The following is a 20,724-nucleotide window of genomic DNA, read 5'->3' as shown; positions in this document are numbered from 1 at the left end:
CTAGTTTACACTTTTGATCCAACTCTTTAGCTGGTACTGCTTTGTTGGTTCCGAACCAGACCGAGAAAAAAAGCCCATCTCGAGTTTTGATGCAATGTTTCGAGTTCGCCGAAATTGCACTCTGAAGGACTAAGGCATTCTTAATATGAATTGACTCAAATGCAAGTTGCTTGTCATTGTATAAACAAGTCCCTTGCCAATTCGCCTACCACCATATGTACATGCTAAAGAGTTTACCTAAAGGAAAAGCTTCGAAGTCGAAACTCCTTAGGCTAGCATTAGTTTATCTAAATTAAAAAGCGGGAGGGGAATGGGAAGGGGACAAACTAGTGGGTTTAGTCGAAAGGTTGATGTATAGAAAGAGAGGAAGGTGTAAATCCAAAGGGCCTATGTGATACGGTGAGGAAGAAAAGCAGAACGTGCAAGAGCAAGATAAAAGAAAATGAAGAAAGAGCAGGTGAAGAGTGGAGAAAGTAGAAAATAAGTATATGTGCGCAGAGAGATGGAAATAATGGAATTGGTAGATGTGGAGGAGAGAGATGGAAACAGAACAAAGAGATGGAAAAAATGAAAAGTAGAAAGTTAAAAAAACCCAAAAAAAAGTAGAGTTGGGGAATTGAGGCATGGAGGAGGGGTGAAGAAGGAAGAATAAAAAAACGGATAGGAAAGGAAGAGAGAGGCGGATATTTATACGGTGAGGTAGAAAAAGAGGACGTACAAGGGCAAGGAAAATAAAATAAAGAAGGAGCAGGAGAGGAGTGGAGTGGAGAAGGAAGAAAGTATGTATACATACGCAGAAACGTGGAAATTTGGAGGAGAGAGTAAAACCGATGGGGAATGAACAAGAAAACCCGGGATAAGGTAAAGAAGATGGAAAGAAACAAGAAAATTAGCAAGAGGAAGAGCAATGACGAAACTATAAAGAATAGAAAGAAGTAGATAAGAAGAGATGAGGAGTGGAAAACTGTTTTTTTCTCTTCAAGTAAAAGATTGCACCCCAGCAAAGCGGGTAGTCTTATAATTAGAAACAGGAAATGTAGAATAACCTCTTCGACAAACTCAAAATAATTTTAAGGAAAGATGTCGACGGCCTTGTTTTCACCTTCTTGTGTCTAATTCACATTTCCCTAAAATTTAAAGAAGGAAGCTTTAAAGAATACCAAAACATTTCACCGCAGCGCACCCTATCTCAATTGATGGCTCACAAAGTTCGGTTAGAGTTACGCCGTATAATTTACTCGTCTTCAGCTCGTTTCATATTATCTGATATAATACATAAAAGCGATCGAACTTCTCAACAAAAGTGTTAGCCTTATCTTTAGGGCGAAATTCAACCAACTAAGATTTGTTTATATTTCCCGAAATTATAAGCAATAAGAGTTTTCTCTAGTTGCTTTATACTGAGATTTCACCTGTCCTTAAGCGACTTCGCAGATTAAGATACTCCTTGAATATTTTATTATGCTAAAAAAGGTATTAAAGAATTAAGATTACGCCATGATGCAGCTAATTTATGCCCCGCATGGCTAGATTCCCAGCGCTATATCAAATACTTCTTTCTATGCGTCCTTGAAGAAACTCAACTAATACGGCGAAGAATTTATTTTTGCCTACAAAGATGACATTTGGTTATTGACTTGAACATACATATTTACTTATAACAATTTTTATTTTTTTGTATTCAATTGCATAAACTTTTAATCATAAAATTTCAAATAAAATTAATTTTGTTATTGCCGAAGTGCATTTACCGTATTGCAGAGCCGATTATACAACGTTTACGGCCCGTAAAACAATTCAAGGACCTCACTGTTATATGTTTGTACTTTCAGCCACAAGACCTTGTACAGATATTCCAGTTAAGGTCATCGTGTGTAGATTACTATACGCAAACGTATACATACTTACAAACATACATATGTACATATTCTTATGAGTATATGAGTTCACTTATATTGAAATATTTTGTAGTATATACGCACGAATAACGGCATCGCCTAAAATATCATTATTATTTTTCTTTTTAGTTTTTTTGTCATTACACAAACAAATGCCCTTTACAATTTTTGTTTTGAAGGTTATAACTCGAAAATTTCACTTTTTCTCAAGGTTGAGGTGTGGTGTGCTGGAGGAGGGAGGCGGCAAATGTGGAGGTGTATTTATGAAATAATTATATTTGAAGTACAGGTATGTTTATATGTATATGCAGACTTATGTTTGTATGTCTATGTCCAGGTGTTATATAAAAGTGAATTAATACAGTAAATTTGTTAGCATTCGTAATTTACCTTATCATGCTTATAAACATACTCATGCAAATACTTAAAAAGTTTAAGCATTGAAATGATGAAAAAATTACGAAATAAATAAATCTCTTTGGAATTTGTATACTTAAGCTCTTGATATAACAATTATGTCTAACAAAAACTGATACATATAAACCACAAAGGAATATTCCTAAAAACTTATTATTTATTGCAGACAAAATTTATTGCCGATATAAAAAAGTTCTTAAAATTCTAAGCTCTACAAATACTATATCACTAACAATAAAAAGAAAAAAAAAAATACATAAAAATGAAATAATGATATATACCCAGCTGTGAAATGCAATAAACAAAAATATAATGAAAAAGAATAAAATACAATATGATTAAATTAAATTAAATTGAATAAAACAAAATGAAATAAAATAAAATAAAACAAAATATAAAAAAATAAATGTAAGCCACGATAACCTCCGTAGAGATTTTACGCCGAGCTTCTCTTCCAATTTGCGTCGTGCTCCTTTTTAATTTTTCCTACAAATTGGCGGAACAGGACTTACTTGTTTTATGCCGACTCCGAGCGGCATGGCAGATGAGTTTTCACTGAGAGTTTTTCATGGCAGAAATACACTCGGAGTGCTTGCCAAATACTGCCGAGGGGCGACCCCGCTTAGAAAAATTTTGATGTTGCTTTTCCCGAGTCGTGAACCCTGTAACGTCGGTGTGGATGGCGGAACATGCAACCATCACACCACGATGCGTCGCGACGGCTGCCAAAACAAAATATAATAGAATAAAAAAAAAGAAATAAAGTAATATATAATTTAATAATATAAAATGATTCCAGGTTCGATTCGAGCTCAAGGCCAGAGCAATAATTTATATGATTTTGTACCTACTATTCCAAAAAACAATTTTTCAATTATAGAAAAATTAAAAAAAAAAAAATAATTATCATAGAAATGATTGTTTCGGCCTTGAACTCCAATATAACCTTTAATCCTTTATCAATGAGTCGATAAAACAAAAACAATTATTAAAATAAAATGAAAAAAATAAAAATTAAATAAAAAATTATTAATTTTTGATTTTGGCTATCGTTTTGTTAAGCCAGCTAGCAAAAACTGATTAAAAAATTATTAAATAAAATAAAATAATACAAAATTTAAATTAATTTATAATTTAATCGGGGATTAATAAATGTTTTCATACATTTAAAAAAGCAATACGGGCAATCCCCGATTAAATCATACAAATAGACAAAATTGGTTAATTCGTTGTAGTTCTATAAATAGAACAAAAACAGCAACAAATACCAAAGTTTCTTTGAAACCCGCCGTACCAAGCATAGCTTTAACACATAATTGCATACGAAGTATGCAATGTGTAAAAGATTAAAATATGCAAAAAGAAGGCAATTGGGAAAACTTTACAACAACTAAGGCATGACGTAGCCGAATGCGTTTGTAACCATTTCAAATATCGTATGAGTGCGGGTTCGACTCCCACTCGCGGGAGAAAAGGCTTTGAAGAGATTTACAAGGTATAATCGAAACAGCTGTCGCCTTGTCCGTCCTGATGTCACGTTGTTTAAAATTTTCCCAAATTATTAATTAAATTAATTTAGTTAAATAAAATAAAACAAAATAAAATAAAATAAAATAAATTAAATTAAAATAAAACAATATAAAATAAACTAAAATAAAATTAAAAAAAGTGAAATAAAGTAAAGTAAATAAAATAAAATAAATTAAAATAAATTTAAACAAAATAAAATATAATAGAAAAAAGAAATATTTATGTATCTTTGTTTAATGGTATGTTCAGCTTATACTTATATATAAGAATACATAATAATAATTTAGGAAACATAATTATTGAAATTCAATTATTATAAGCCGGTGTTAAGCTCATGAATTCTTAAATATAAGTATGAAAAAAGAAATAAATAAAATAAAATAAAAGAAAATAACATAAAAAAAAAAATAAAAAAAAAAAAAAAAAATAAAATAAATAAAAGAAAATAACATAAAATAAAATAAAATAAAATAACACACAATAAAATCATGTAAAATAAAATAAAACAAAATAAAAAAATTTAAATAAAATAAAATGAAAAAATATAATAAAATAATTAAAAATAAACTAAAATTAAATTAAAAAAGCAAAATAAAGTAAAGTAAAATAAATAAAATAAAATAAATTAAAATAAAATAAAATAAATTGAAAAAAAAAAATAGAAAAAAAATAAAAGAAAATAAAATAAAATAAAACAAAATAAAATAAAATAAAATAATATAAAATAAAATAAGATCGCGAGTTCGAATCGAGTTCAAGGCCTAACAATAATTATTTGATCATTATTATTGTTACAATACATTTGATTGAAAAAATTTCATTGCAAAAATTTTTAAATTAGAATAGAAGGAAGAAAACTTAAACAACTGGCAAAGCTAGTTCTATAGATAAATTTCAGGAACTGCTAAATTCCTTCAGCGGCAATGTTTAGGCGCCGCTGTTATAAGTATTCAGCTATCACAGCGGTTGTTTGTTTGTCTTTATTATTTCTACTTCTATCCGTTTTCTTGCCAATTGATATTCACAGCACTGCGACATCTGTTGCAGAATGGATGTGATAGTTGGAGTTGTTTCATGGCAGTGATGCTCGATTCGAACCCGCTATCTTACATATCAGTAGGCCGATATAACAAAAAACATTTTAAAATGACATAAAATAAAATTATAAAAAGTAAAATAAAGTAAAACAAAGGAAATAAAATAAAATCAATTAAATAAAACAAAATAAAATAAAATAAATTAAAATAAAATTCCATAAGATAAGACAAAACAAAACAAAATAATACAAAATAAAATAAAGTGAACTAAAATAAAACAAAACAAAATAAAATAAATTGAAAAAAAAAAAATAAAATAATATAAAACTTAACAAAATAAAATAATATAAACTAAAATAAAATTAAAAAAATTAAATAAATTTAAACTAAATAAAATTGAATAAAATAAATAAAATTAAATTAAGTTAAAACAAATAAGATAAAAAAAATAAAATAAAATAAAACAAAATTAAATAATATAAAATAAAAATAAATAAAATAAAATAAAATAGGATAAAATAAAAGAAATTAAAATAAAATAAGGTAGAATAAAAGAATAAAAGAAAATATAAGAAAAGAAAATAAAATTAAATACAAAAGAAAAAAAGTAAATGAAAAAATAAAAATAAAATAAAATAAAACAAAATAAAATAAAGTGAAATAAACAAAAAAAATAAAATAAAACAGAATAAATAAAACAAAACAATATAAGATAGAATAGAATAAAATAAAACAAATTAAATTGAAATAAAATAAAATAAAATGAAATACAAAAAAATAAAATAAAATGAAACAAGAAAAAAATAAAATAAAATGAAAAAAAAAAGAAAATGAACAAAAAAAAAAACAAAAGAAAAAAAATTTTATGAAATAAAATAAAATGAAATGAAATAAAATTTAAAAAAATATAAGATCAAATTAAACAAAATTAAAAATAAAAATAACAACAATTAAACAAAATTATATATATTATATAAAACAAAATTTAATTAACAAAAAAAATCAATATTTTTTAAATGCGGGGAGCGTTATTTCTCAATAAATGGAAGTGAAGATCGCTGATCTTCTATGCTTTGCAAAATAGAAATAACGCCCATTGTCTTTTAGCGCAGAAGTAATATGGCTGGCTGCAAATAACTTGCTTTCTTTAAAATTTTAACGCCTCTAATCAAGGATAGGTTTAGCTGGGTATATACAATTTTCCGAACCAACAGCAGATATTAGCTAAGGGGGAGTTAATTTCACTGACAGCATTGTTTTCGAAACACCACGAGAGACACCATAGCCGAGGCCATAAATATTGTTATAAAGGTTGAAAAGGCATGTCACCTAGCCAAGCCCACAGTCTTAGTGGTAACGTCAAAAATGGTTTGCAGTCCGTCAGATGGGAAGATATGAATTTTTCACTATTTAAAACTACTGACTACATGAAAGATCGTTGTTGTGTTGTGAATGAGTGGGGGAACACCTCAGGAATCCTCCGGTAGAACCTGCCCGAAAGCACGTTTCTTATCGCTTTCGCTGACGACTTGACAGTTGTCAGACCAGCACGGTGTGCCTGAAATTGGCTGACAGAGCTATGATTAAAAATGGTAAGATTCTTGGGCTCAACTTGGATCATATCGACGTATTTCCATGCCGAAGATTGGAAAGAAATTCTCGACTTCCGCCTAAAATTTGGTCCTAAACCTTCTTCGAAGGCGATAACTACACTGGAAAATTATGGAGGGTGTAAGGGATACTTGGCGACCTCGCCCGGATAGTGTGGAAATATGAAATGTGGCATGGGTAGCAGATACGTTTTCCAGTAGAGTGCTCATATTGCGGTACCATTCCTTATGGGTAGACCGTCAATATAAGAAGTGTGATCCTGCACTTAGCTGACGTTGTTTTAACTTTTTTAAAGTTACTCTCCGCGACACGATACAAGTATAGATAAAATTCGAATCTCGCATTGTACATCTTGGAGATTTTTTCTTAAATTTTTTGTTGAAAGGCCGTGGATATTGTTCTGTGTTTACTTCTATTAATTTTCGGGACCACCTTAAGTTATTTATGATATTATTTTGGTAGAAATAAAAAACCGAGGCTTTTTTGTTTGATTTGGGATGATTTAGGAATTAGTTTGAAAGCTTCTTTTGTAAAAAGCTTTGCAAAGTTTTTCAAGCTTCAAGCTTCGCAGTTTCAGGGTATTTGATATGAGATTAGTTTGATTCGCATATTAAGTTTAAGGCGTTATATATATTGAGACTTGTTCAACATTAGCTCGGAATATTTTTGGGACGGTTTTAGAAGTAAAACTCGTGGATTATATTGGATAATTTTTCAGCATGATTGTGAACCACATGGAGATAGCTGGTGGTCATGGAAATGTTTTCGAGAATATTTCGAAACTGTTTTACGGAGTAATTCGATATATTAAGAACATCATGCAAATATTTCATTAAGATTGAAATTTAGCTGAAGTCTCAGTAACTTCAATTCGGGATAGGTTCGCATGCTTACCAGTATGTTTTCGAGTTAAGTTTGGAATATTTTCAAGATGATTTCTGGACCATTTAGAGCTTAGTTTTGGAATTATTTCTGAGCCACTTCTATGAAGTTGTTTGGATAAATTTTTAATATCGTCGTCGCTAGCCAGAAGCTTGAATGTGCAAATTTTCTGATTTTATGTGAGAAGCTTCGTTATATCACCCCTTAGATTCTTTAGGTTCTACCTAAATCTACAGCTTCCTACCTTACATCGATATAAATATTAAAATTTGTTTAAAGTTTTTTTTGGGATACTTACATTTTTGATAATTTGTTATAATTTAATGAGCTCAATAGCCAGATGGATAAATATTAATTTCCATTTTTCATCATTTTAATTCTAGTATCCTGAAATTTTTATGCTTGTTTAATTGATGATTCCATTGAACAAATTTATAGATAAAACAATACTGATTACAATCCACTCACAGCGTGGTATACTAAGCGACCGTAATGAAAGTCGCTGAAGCAATAAAAGTAAAATTCCGTAGCATAGCAGACAACACGGCGACAATGTACACAATTTTTTTGGTATACATATAAAGGCTTTGTAATTGTATCGTTCTCTATTAGTACAAACAACCGTTACGTTTGAGTGCGTAGATGGTCACTGCTGCTGCTTTGGAGTATTGTTGTGTTGCCACACATGATAAGGACTCTTGTGCGTTAATAGGGCAATGTCTTTCAAGTGACAGAATGGAGTGCCAGTGAGTGAGTGAGTGAATGGATTCTTTCATTGACAAGGAACACTGTTTTCCGCAGTTTAGTTGGGCTTGATGGAAATTTATAATGCTCAATTCTCGTATAAGAATTGTAGGTTTTGTGGCTATTAATTTTTTAGAGCCTTTTTCAGTTTTCGTGTTTTTTTTTTACTTTTATGGTTTCCATTGTCGCCGTTGGCTTAAGTTTTGACAAGCCTCATGGCTAGAAACGAAATATAAATGACACAATCGGTGGTAACATAAAAATATTTACATATATAAGTAATTGTGTATATTAGACCGTATAAGATAAAAGGTTTATTCTATATACAACATTGATAAGAATGCTTTAATGACCTAGATGATAAAGTCCATGTCACGAAGAAAGATCCCTAACCAAGCCGCAGCCAACTTATCCGCAATATCCACCGTATATATGTTCCACATGACATTCAATGCCAAGGTAGTTGTTGTTCTAAAATCGTCACTGATACCAAACATTGCTGTACGTTGTACTGACACTAACATTTTGGTTGTACTCGCCGTGCTAAGTGTGACCCATCATACCACTATCCCAAAGCACCTATGTACATAGTTTGACTGCCATAAAGTCAGTGTCCTACCCTAGGGGAGAGTCCCCATTCTTACCGATTTCCCCGCGGCAGCAATACAAGGCAACCGAGGCCTTCTTTTGCCTATCTCAGAACTTTGCTTCATGACATCTTACTGTCCAATATAGTCCCCAGATATGTAATCATATCTGAATTTACCAACGGTATTTCCCAAATCGAGGTTATTCTGAAACGGGAATCTTGTACTTTATCAGCCTTTTGTTTCCATGGTGGATTGGGCTGGCAATCAAGCCCACCTAGTCACCGAATCCAGATAGCCCTGCAAACTATCGCACAGGGTATCCAGAAATTAATTTCGGACAATCGGACTCGGTATCTACACCAGAAGTCTGTTAATTTCCACAACCCTTGCTCCCTATTGCGCATGCTAGGATGCTGAGATTAATAAGCTGTTCCAATATTTTTAGGTGAGACAACCAGAGACTGACTGATCTGAAGTCCGTATGTGATACGTGAGAGCACATACCGGCCTTTGGAATAAAAGTAACATTGACCTCGTACCAAACTGCGGCATGATCGTCGCCTGACTTTCAATATATTGTAACGAATTTAGAAAAATTCCGCTTATTCCAAACCTTCTGCCAACTGTTGAATAAATAACTCCAGTTTTCAATAATGCAAAATGGTCTTTAATAGACTACCTTGAGGTACTTCACAATAACACCTATACTTCACATCCAATAGCGTGTTTAAATCAAACTGATTAGTTATGCTTCAGCTTGTGCTGCTTTTATACTCTCGGTTTCCTCGTTCACCCATTTATCCTAAGGTCTAGTAATTTCGTGAACTTCATGCTTGCTTAGCAGCTACATACATGTATATTTGTAGTTTGTATCCATATGGGTGTGTATATGTGAGTACTACTTCCGCTGATGATGATATGCGTTTGTGAGTATGTCTCTGCTGCCTTGGTATGTGTGTACATGATGACTGCTTTGTTTACGTACATACGAGTGGCTGTTTAGTATCGGCTTAGTGATGGTAGTATCGCTTAGTGATGATAATATTCGTCACAATATATACTGATGCGACTGCAGCTGAAGCATTCTTCCTCCAAAATTTATTATTTCTTCTTTCTTCACGGCTACAATTTCCACCTTAAAGACACTGCACTGATCTTGCAGTCTGTAGGAAATAATTATTTCTGAGAGGCCACAGCATACCCGATCCCTCTCATAACTTTGGCAACATAGGTATACACGTGTATAGCATGTTCTGCCATTTCCGCACCCTTGCGCCAACCCTCCGGCTCTATTGTGGCCCAGAACCTCTTTCGAAGCTAATGGTGCTATTCTGTGTGGCCATACGACCTGCAATCAAGCTGCCACTAGGTCTTAAGCCTTGCTGCAGTTGCTAGCGCTATATTTTGGTCCATTAGGTCTGCCGGTGAAGTTTTAACCCTAAATAGATCGAAAATGTAGCTCTGGTAGCTTTGAGACACTAATAGACACTCACACCTCTAGTATAGGCTTCGGCACTTATGATTACTATCGCAGCTGCGGATCTATGGATGAAGAGGAGGGCATTCATTACTTTCTATGTTAACCTCTTCTGTTTTGTAAATATTTCAAGAAACAAGAAAGGCCAATCCAGATTTCTCAAACGGTTTAATTACTGTACACACATGAATAAGAAGTATATATGTATGGACTTATACACATATACATATGTACTTATTATATCTACTAATAAAAACCTACATCATCATTGCTCTGCCTGACTGGACTTTATTCCATTTCTAATCCCACCATTGAAGCCTAATAAGTATGTAAATATGTTGGGAACTTTGGTGTTTGCGATTGTGGCAATAAGTACGTAGTTAGATAAATGGAGTGGAAAGAACTCGCGTTAAAACTAAAGTTAGACGTAAAGGGTACGTAGGCCATTTTTGAAGCTGACATTTTTTTGATGGTATGTATATGAAGAGACAATTAGAGTATTTATTAAACTAAAGGTTACGCCATTGGTAAATTTTTAGTAAGCATTCAAGTTAATAGTTTTATATACAATGAGGGTAAAAGTTGAGTGCGGACATTGGAATCACGAAATAAATGCGTATTTTTCAAGGCTACTTATAACATTCAGTTCCTTCTATGATTTCCGCCCAACTGTGCGGACAATTTCCTACAACACATTTTAAACACTGACTAACGTCAGTTAGATCTTGTGTTTACTACCTTGTAGGAGCGTCTTCTTTGATGCGCATTAAATGTTCTCTCCCGGCTTAGAGGTTATGCGCTGAGTTTTGGCGACTCGCATCGTAAAAACATTCACCAGTGTGCAATGAAACAAAAGGTTGTGATGAGACCGATGCCGTCTGATGATGGCTATGACGTTTAAGGATACGAAAGAAGAGAAAAGTTAAGAAAAGGTGTTTAAGAGATTGCGCCGACAATCACTTTCGCTCACGCCTATGGATGATCATCTCGCCCCGGAGTCCATCAGAAGAAGTTCTTCAAAACCGACGGACCGACCCTTTAGTGATAAGATTGACTTTGTCAGTTTAAACTAACAATGATTACATATAATCTTAGAAATTTTGCATCCCTGAACTTTTTTCCACACCTTTATCGCCTGGTAGAACACGCACAACTCTTGTAACCTAAAAATCACATTGAATCTGTCCAACTCGTCGAATACGTCAAATGTTGGGTTATCCCTTGCGCACTGTTACTATCCATCCTATTATTACCAGCTATGCCCATATAACTGGGAGCCAGCCAAGTATCATCATGAAGTGGATGTAAGTAACTCCCTATATTATTTCTCTTTAAAGCTACTCTAGTAAGATTAGAGTCTATCTGGAGGTCAAATTATTTTTTCGAAAAATGAAATGTATTTGAAATAGCTACATATTAATTAGAGTGGGTCGATTTGTATGGACGAAAGAAAGTTAACCGATATCGCGCATCGATTTTTCGATAGGATTTGGGCTCAGGAAAAAAGTTCCACTACGCATACCCAAAAATAATAATTTTTGAGCTGCGAAATTTAATTTTTTTACTTGTTTTCCACTTTGATTTTTAAGGTTTTTTTCATGACCTACTAAAAAATTTTCATACGTATACCCTGTCGGACCCAAAAGTTAGAGCTTACGATTTCTTCTCGAACACAAGCGAAATTTTCGAGACTCGAGAACTCGACTTCTCGCGAGATTCTCGTGTCTCGAAGTACTCGTAAATCTCGCGAGCTTCTCGGCATAAACTTAATTGGTTATGGACAGTATTTCTAAACTTGGTTCTTTTTACTTGTGATCTTTTTTTGATTATATTTCTTTTTCAATGACATTTAACTCAAAATATATTTCTTATACATATAATTTTGTTCACAATATTTTATTTTTTTAACGAGACATCGAGAATACGGCTTCTCGCGAGATTCTCGAATTTCGAAATACTCGTAATACTTGCGAGCTTCTCGGCTTTCAATTCAGTCGCTGCATTGGCAGTATTCTATATATTTCGGTGTGTTTTGGTTGTGGTTCTGTGGAAATTTTCGCTTGTGCTCCAAAAGGAATCGTAAGCTCTATATAAAACAGCCAACGAATAGATTTAATTGAATGTCGATAAGCTCGCGAGCCTGACGAGCTTTAAGAGTAATTCGAGATGCGAGAATCTCGCGAGAAGGCGAGACTCACGAGAAATGTCTTCTCGAACAAGTTCGAAAAATCGCAAGCTCTACCAAAAATGTCCGCTAACAACGTTGTGGACAACAGTTTTTTGATAAAAAAATTTTTTTTTTCAAATGAAACATTTTTTGAGTAGGTCATGAAAAAAACCTTGAAAATCAAAGTCGAAAAAAGTCAAACAACTGAAATTTCGCAGGCTCCAAATTTATTATTTTTTTGGGTATGCCTAGTGGAACATTTTTTTTTTTCCTGAGCCCAAATCCTATCGGAAAGTCGATGGCGCGATATTGGTTAATAAATCGGCCCAGTCTAATATATGGGGTATTCCATCCCATTTTGACCAATTTTGAACCCGACCCCTTTAGAATTGGCTGAAAGTTTTTTTTCTTTTTCTAGCTTACGAAAGACGTTTTTCAGAATTTTTTCAAATTTTTTCATCCAACTCAAAAAAAGTTATGAATTTAAAAAAAAACACCGTTTTTGCTTTCAAAATGCTATAACTTTTTCAAAAATTTACCGCTTGGGATCTTTTTTTTTTTTAAATTTGTTTCGGAAAAAATACAAAAAAATGTTTAAAGTTTTTTTTTATTTTAATTTTTCAGTTTTTTTTTCAATTAAATAAAAAAAAAAAATATAAAAAAAATCGACCCACTCCAGGATTAGTGGGTATGATTGCAGAATTAATTGAAGTTTTTTATGAGAAAAAAAATGGCGAAATTCGAAAAATCTCGAAAAGATGAAAAATTAAAAAAAAACTTTAAAATTTTTTATGTATTTTTTCCGAAAAGTACATTTAAAAACAAATTTAAAAAAAAAAGATCCCAAACGGTAAATTTTTGAAAAAGTTATAGCATTTTGAAAGTAAAAACGGTGTTTTTTTTAAAAATTCATAACATTTTTTGAGTTGGAAGAAAAAATTTGAAAAAATTCTGAAAAACGTCTTTCGTAAGCTAGAAAAAGAAGAAAAACTTTCAGTAAATTCTAAAGGGGTCGGGTTCAAAATTGGTCGAAATGGGATGGAATACCCTATATATAGTTATATCTTATGATGAAAACTTACTCCACTCACTCCTACTCCCCCCTTCCCCTCTCATATATCCTACTTTTCTCTCCGTTTTTCGTCCACTTACGCTTTCTCATATTCTTACTCCATATCCTCCTCTACCCTTAACTCCTTTCATTCTCTCTCTTCCCTATCACTCAATCTTTTTTCTCCCCTACATTTCATTCAGCCTCTGGTTTTCTCTAAGCGTAAACCAGCACTGCATAGCCTTGTTGAAAAATTTAATTATTTAATTAAACATATTTTTGTTAAAATTACTTCTAAACAATATTCTAATATTATTCTCTGGCAGACATGTGTAATTTTGGGAATTTAAACAGAAAAGTCGGCCCAGTAGGTCAGATGTTTTGCTTTAAGAAATACTTTTGCATAAAATATTTTACAGTGATTTGACAGCTTTTAGGATCTCTTTTTTCTGGATCAGCATAAAATAAAGTTTACACATTTCATTTTAAGATGCATTTCGGCGAGAACACGCAAGATCATGTATGTTTGCGCTATGTTGCTCAAGGCCTTAAATTTTGTAACAGCATGTTGTCGTTAAGGCGGTTTTTAAGAACCTCATAGAAAATTATGGGCGCGATTACGACAATTATTGCCGTAAATATCCAAGAAGAGGGCGAGACCCATAGGTCTCTTTTCTTCCAAATCAATCTTTGTAAATACCTCATGTACTCCATAACCGCCAAATTCGAAAACCAATTGTAAGCCCTAGTTACTACTTGTAGCCCTAGGCTTTACGTAACCCTATACATACTTTATACATTAACGTGTGCACAGACTTTCTTTTCCCATGTTCGACTTTAGACTCACATTTATTAGCTATTCAAGGGTTCTGAGTATAAAAGATGTAAGGTTTAGGTTCTGGAGCTTTTCAGAAGACTACTTGTTTCTATTTCTTTGTAATCTGACCATGTGGATCTTGATAGTGCAAAACCCGTGGTAATCTTCTACATTGGCTGCGCTTTGTTCACGGTGTACCTACTTCCACGACACTTTTTCCTTCTTTCCTTCTCAGCCATCTAATTTCCCTCGATTCAGTAAACTTAGCTAAAAAATGCCTGCATCCACCTACCAGCTTGGAACTAGTATGTAGCGCTGCTAGTTTTTTTTATTATAGTCGGGCTTGAGATATTTGCAGACTTGCCAAATCGCGAGGACTCCTGCTCGAGGAGTGTTTAGGTTCCAGGTAGTTTTCCGCCCTTTAACCTGGGTCCATCTTAAAGTCGTCGGTGCAGTACCCTGTTGCCAGCTGTGATTGTGTCACTTTTGCAATCCTTCCTGCTAGGAAATATTGTATCAATGCTGGTATCAAATTTCTGTTTGCGAGGATAATAATCTTTTTCGGCTCTAATAGTGCCCGCCGAAAGTAAAATAAATATTTTTTCTTTCTTTATCAGTGCTTGCGCTGTTTTTTTTCTTTATATCACTTTTAACAAATATAGCTGTTTCGAGGTCTGTGCAGACATTTTTCCATATATTTTCTCCAAGATTTTGTAGCCTGATAGTCTTCTTAACCTGCTTTTCAAGAAGACTAAGCTCCTTAACGCACCATGGTGGCCTTGCCCTGCTTCTATGGATTTATTTAGTATGTAGGCTTTATGTTTATGTTTTCTATGAGGAAAGTAATAAAATTTAAACAATTTTGATTGTTTTACATATTTAAGATTAATATAATAAAAACAAGTAAGGAAAGTTAAGTTCGGGTGTAACCGAACATTACATACTCAGCTGAGAGATAAAATAAGGGAAAATCACCATATAGGAAAATGAACCTAGGAATGTGTTTGTATGACATGGGTATCAAATGGAAGGTATTAAAGAGTATTTTAAAAGGCAGTGGGCCATAGAGGTGGACGCCATTTAGGGATATCGCCATAAAGGTGGACCAGGGATGACTCTAGAATGTGTTTGTACGATATTGGTATCAAATGAAAGATGTTGATGAGTATTTTAAATGGGAGTGGGCCTTAGTTCTATAGGTGGACGCCTTTTCGAGATATCGCCATAAAGGTGGACCAGAAGTGACTCTATAATTTGTTTGTACAATAAGGATATCAAATGAAAGGTGTTAAGGAGAATTTTAAAAGGGAGTGGGCCTTAGTTCACTAGGTGGATGCCTTTTCGAGATATCGCCAAAAAGGTGGACCAAGGGTGACTGTAGAATGTGTTTGTACGAAGTGGGTATCAAACTAAAGGTATTAATGAAGGTTTTGAAAGGAAGTGGCCCTTATATGTGAAGGCGTCAATAAAGCAATCCAATCAACATTTTTCATCTCTTTTTTCGTATTTGGTATAGAATTATGAAATTTTTTTCATTTTTGGAAATTTTCTATATCGAAAAAGTAGGCGTGGTTATAGTCGGATTTCGCCCATTTTTAACACCAAGATAAATTGAGTTCAGATAAGTACGCGAACTTAGTTTAGTAAAGATATATCGATTTTTGCTCAAGTTATTGTGTTAACGGCCGAGCGGAAGGTCAGACGGTCGACTGTGTATAAAAACTGGGTTTGGCTTCAACCGATTTCGCCCATTTTCAGAGAAAACTGTTATCGTCATAGAAGCTTTGCCCTTACCAAATTTCATAAGGATTGGTAAATTTTTGTTCGACTTATTTTATTAAAAGTATTCTAAACAAGTTAAATGAAAAAGGGCGGAGCCACGCCCATTTTGAAATTTTCTTTTATATTTGTATTTTGTTGCACTATATCATTACTGGAGTTGAATGTTGACATAATTTACTAATATAATGTAAAGATATTGAATTTTTTCATAAAATTTGACTTTAAAAAAATTTTTTTTTTAAAGTGGGCGTGTTCTTCATCCGATTGTGCTAATTTTTATTAGGCAGACATATAGTAATAGGGGTAATGTTCGTGCCAAATTTCATCATGATATCTTCAACGACTGTCAAATTACAGCTTGCAAAACTTTGAAATTATCTTCTTTCAAAAGTGGGCGGTGCCACGCCCATTCATCAAAATTTTACTAATTTTCTATTTTGTGTCATAAGTTCAACCCACGTACCAAGTTTCATCGCTTTATCCGACTTTGGTAATGAATTATCGCCCTTTTTCGATTTTTCGAAATTTTCGATATCGCAAAAGTGGGCGTGGTTATAGTCCGATATCGTTCATTTTAAAAAGCGATCTGAGATGAGTGCCCGGTAATCTACATACCAAATTTCATCAAGATATCTCAAAACTTACTCAAGTTATCGTGTTAACGGGCAGACGGACGGACGGACGGACGGACATGGCTCAATCAAATTTTTTTTCGATACTGATGATTTTGATGTATAGAAGTCTATATCTATCTCGATTCCTTTATACCTGTACAACCAACCGTTATACAATCAAAGTTAATATACTCTGTGAGCTCTGCTCAACTGAGTATAAAAATGTAATAGTTTTGATGCATATATGTACATATACATGATCATTGGGGTGAGCAAAAAAAATATATCAATTTACTCTTCTTGGTATTGTGAAAATAAAGTTCAGGGCATCCAAAACAATATCCTGTAAAAATTTTTCTTTTTATTTGAGTGTTTATAGGTGCGTCATCGCGACTTTAGGTTTTCCATGCGAATCGTATAGTGAGTCACAAACAATTTGAGGTTGCAATTTAAGTTCGAATAACTACTAAACGAGTCAACTTAGCAAAAAATATTTCAAGATCTTTATTTTTGTAGACCTTTAAATTTTCTATAAATATATGTACAGCTAGTAGTTTCTTACTTGGAGTAAGAGCTGTGGTACTACTTTAGAACTCTCCAAATCACATACCCAAGCATTTCTGAAGACTTCATACATTTCATGAATGGGACTTAACAATAATATTATTTCATTCGTAATCTCCAACTAATCGGCTGTATAAGGTTAGAAATATATAGTGTACAGATGTACATACCTAAGCGATTTTTAAGATAAATATAAAATAAAAATGATACTTACTTACTTACTTAATTGGCGCTTAACCGTCTAAACGGTTATGGCCGTCCAACAAGGCGCACCAGTCGCTCCTTCGCTCCGCCAACCGGCGCCAATTGGTCACACCAAGGGAGTTTAAATCGTTTTCCACCTGGTCCTTCCAACGGAGTGGGGGCCGCCCTCTACCTCTGCTTCCATAGGCGGGTTCCGAAAGAAACACTTTCTTGGCCGGAGCATCATCTTTCATTCGCATAACATGGCCTAGCCAACGCAGCCGCTGCGTTTTAATTCGCTGGACTATGTTGATGTCTGCGTATAGCTCGTACAGCTCATCATTAAATCTTCTTCGGTACTCGCCATCGCCAACGCGTAGAGGTCCATAAATCTTTCGAAGAACTTTTCTCTCGAACACTCCCAAAGCCGCTTCATCTGCTGTTGTCATGGTCCATGCTTCTGCCCCATATAGCAGGACGGGTACGATAAGTGACTTGTAGAGTATGATTTTCGTTCGCCGAGAGAGGACTTTACTTTTCAATTGCCTACCTAGTCCAAAGTAGCATTTATTGGCAAGATTGATTCTTCGCTGGATTTCAGTGCTGATGTTGTTGCTAATGTTGATGCTGGTTCCCAAATAAACGAAGTCTTTTACTATTTCGAAATTATGGCTGCCAACAGTAGCGTGGTTGCCAAGGCGCATATGCGCTGACTCTTTGCTCGATGACAGCAGGTACTTCGTTTTGTCCTCATTCACCATCAAACCCATCTTTACCGCTTCTTTTTCCAGCTTGGAGTAAGCAGAACTAACAGCGCGGGTGTTTAGGCCGATGATATCAATGATACGCTTCTCTAAAATTCATCCCCGGATCTTGTAATCTGAGCTGCACACGATCCATCCTCCTTAAGATTTCATACCAGAAATGAATTAATGTTATGAAACTAAAATTTTGTATATTTTGCACATAATTTTAGCTTCGCTTTTGGTGTCACTTGTGGTGTTATGTCCTCTGGTAATTGGTTTAAGTGTTCTACTACATCCTCTAGCCCATCGACGATAACGCTAACTGCTTGTACTCTGGCGCTCCATCGTGATTTCTTAATAATTCCCATAGTAACGTTAAACGTGAGAAAAAAGATATATGCTTTCAATCATTCCACAACTTGTCGCAAGTGTTGCGGATATTTCCAAGCATTTTTTAGTATAGAAAATTTTTTCCAGAAATCAGTTATAATAAAAATTCAAATTATCCAGGAAGTTCTGCGGACCATTTGGCACCCCCTGTGAGTAGCGCCCGGGGCATGATACCCCTCTTTCCCCCTCCTCACTATTCCACGGACATGGCTAAATCCACTCAAATCTTCATCCTGATCATTTCGGTATACTTATTCGTGGGTCTACCTCTTTTCCTTTAAGGACTTACATTTTTGAGATTAATGACAAAATTAATATACCATTTCATTTTCATGAAAGATAAAAAAAATTTGATGTTTTCGCAGGCTATTTTTTTGTATATTCTGAACAATGGTTTCACTTCTGTACTAAATGGGGAAAAAATATAAAATTTTTTTTTGTCCCATCCTAATACACTTGTTAAAATTTTCCATATCGATGATGTTTAAGGCCATACTTCTATTCGAATATTTGATGCATTATTTTTTTTTATTTCATTCACACGAACTGGAGCGACCTCGAGTCGGCATCTGTCAAGGATGACAGATGTTATATACTGCGCCTTTTTTTTGTGGTAATAATTCACTACGAAGGTTTGCCGATGTCTGCTGAAGGTCAAACAATGTTTGAAAAACAAAAATAACATATTTCAAGACATTTTTTTAATAAAAAATGCATGTTAGTGCAGAGTGGATTTTAAACTACAAAAGCTGATATGAAAATGAAAAAAAAAATTTTAAATGCAAAAAATAAAATTTGCATGCCGCAAAGTAGGTACCATCTTTGCCTATATTCTATTTCATGCAAATGTATGTACGTTCAGTATATACATATATCCCCCATCCCCCAATCCCCCCATCCAACTACACACATTTTCTTATCATCTCTACACATCTCAAACATTTTCCTTTTCGTATATGAAATGTTTACTAATCTTTCCTTTTTATTACTTCTTTATGCTTCCATGATTTTGATACACTCATTCCATTTCATTCATTCATTCAATTCATTGTCCCCAAATCTAATTGCTTACTTGCAAGTTTTGTTGCCTTAGCGTATTTCAAAATCCCATCAATGTTTAATTGCTTCCACATTTACATAACAAAATTCCAAACTTAATCTATGCAATAATGAATTGAAATTCAAATTAAAATCCAAACTCAAATTTAAACTCAAATTCAACTGTGTTATCTTTCTATGCCATTACCGTTAGTTGCTGCTGCTCGAAAAATGTCTTGCTTTAATAGCAACTTTAAGCACAGCTTTGTTGCTGTTGTAGTCGTTGTTGTTATTATCCTTGTCTTTGTTAAACACCAGCACAGCCCAACACAACACAACACCAATAGTAATTACTTTTATTATGTTGCTACACTATGTTTGTATGTAAAATTATGTTGCATGCAACTTTCTATGCTTCCTTAACACAATTTCCTTATTATGAATGGCATTTGGTTCAATTCGTTCGCCTGCTCACTAATGACTTCCACTACACACAAACAAAATACAAATAAATATTTATGCTCTGGCTTAATTGTGTGTACGTTATGACTTTTTATTATTTTTATCTTTAATCTAATTTTTTTTTTAAATTACCGTTGCCGCACTTTCGTTGTTAACGGTTTCGTGTTCAAAGCCATACTGTTGGCCAACTTTATGTGGCAGCATATTTCGTAGTCTAATTTCATGAGTTCCTTTACTACAAACACATACGTATGTGTGTGAGTGTGCATGTACTTGTATATATGAGTGTCCTTAGCGTGGCACAGTTTCGCCAACTGCAATCTGCTTCGTTTGGTTCGTATACGAAAATTTTGAAGCCCACTCCAACCACAGGCCACCCAAGCGAACAATAATAACAACTACTGATGTGTATGTATGTAGTGGTAATATGAGCGACGTACAGTGGGGTAAAGCATGCTAAAAACGCAGCACAAACTCACCCACGCTTCTGAGAGAAATACAACGAACAACGAGTGGTTCAGTTAGGTTGAAATGACCGGCCAATAAAGACCTCACATTAGGGCGGGTCGATTTAAAAATCGCTCATTGCTCTGTGAAAATCGTATTCTAGGGATCAAAATAATAAAATTTGCCGAAGGAACCATACCTCTAAAACGAATTCTGATGTCCCCCCTTTGGGTCGAACTTTTGGGTAGGGGAAATTTCAATTCTACCTGCTGTGTCT

The 20,724-nt window shown here is 33.8% G+C and overlaps 1 protein-coding gene across 2 annotated transcripts in view; it reads right to left on the bottom strand.

The window, feature by feature from the left end:
* The window catches only part of SIFaR (SIFamide receptor), a 310,116-nt gene that overhangs the window by 82,815 nt on the left and 206,577 nt on the right, over positions 1–20,724 (bottom strand). The window contains exon 1 of one of the 2 annotated variants that reach the window (XM_067762476.1): positions 19,747–19,877. The exons of the other annotated variant lie outside the window; for it this stretch is intronic. The gene's annotated coding sequence lies outside the window, so the exon portion shown is untranslated. Of the gene's footprint in view, positions 1–19,746; positions 19,878–20,724 lie in introns of those variants that run through there. 2 annotated transcript variants of the gene reach the window in all.

The sequence above is a fragment of the Eurosta solidaginis genome, chromosome 1 (assembly GCF_040869045.1).
Source record: "Eurosta solidaginis isolate ZX-2024a chromosome 1, ASM4086904v1, whole genome shotgun sequence".
Lineage (NCBI taxonomy): Eukaryota > Metazoa > Arthropoda > Insecta > Diptera > Tephritidae > Eurosta > Eurosta solidaginis.
Note: the sequence above shows the minus strand (reverse complement) of the source record. Positions and strands in the feature narration are given on the sequence as shown.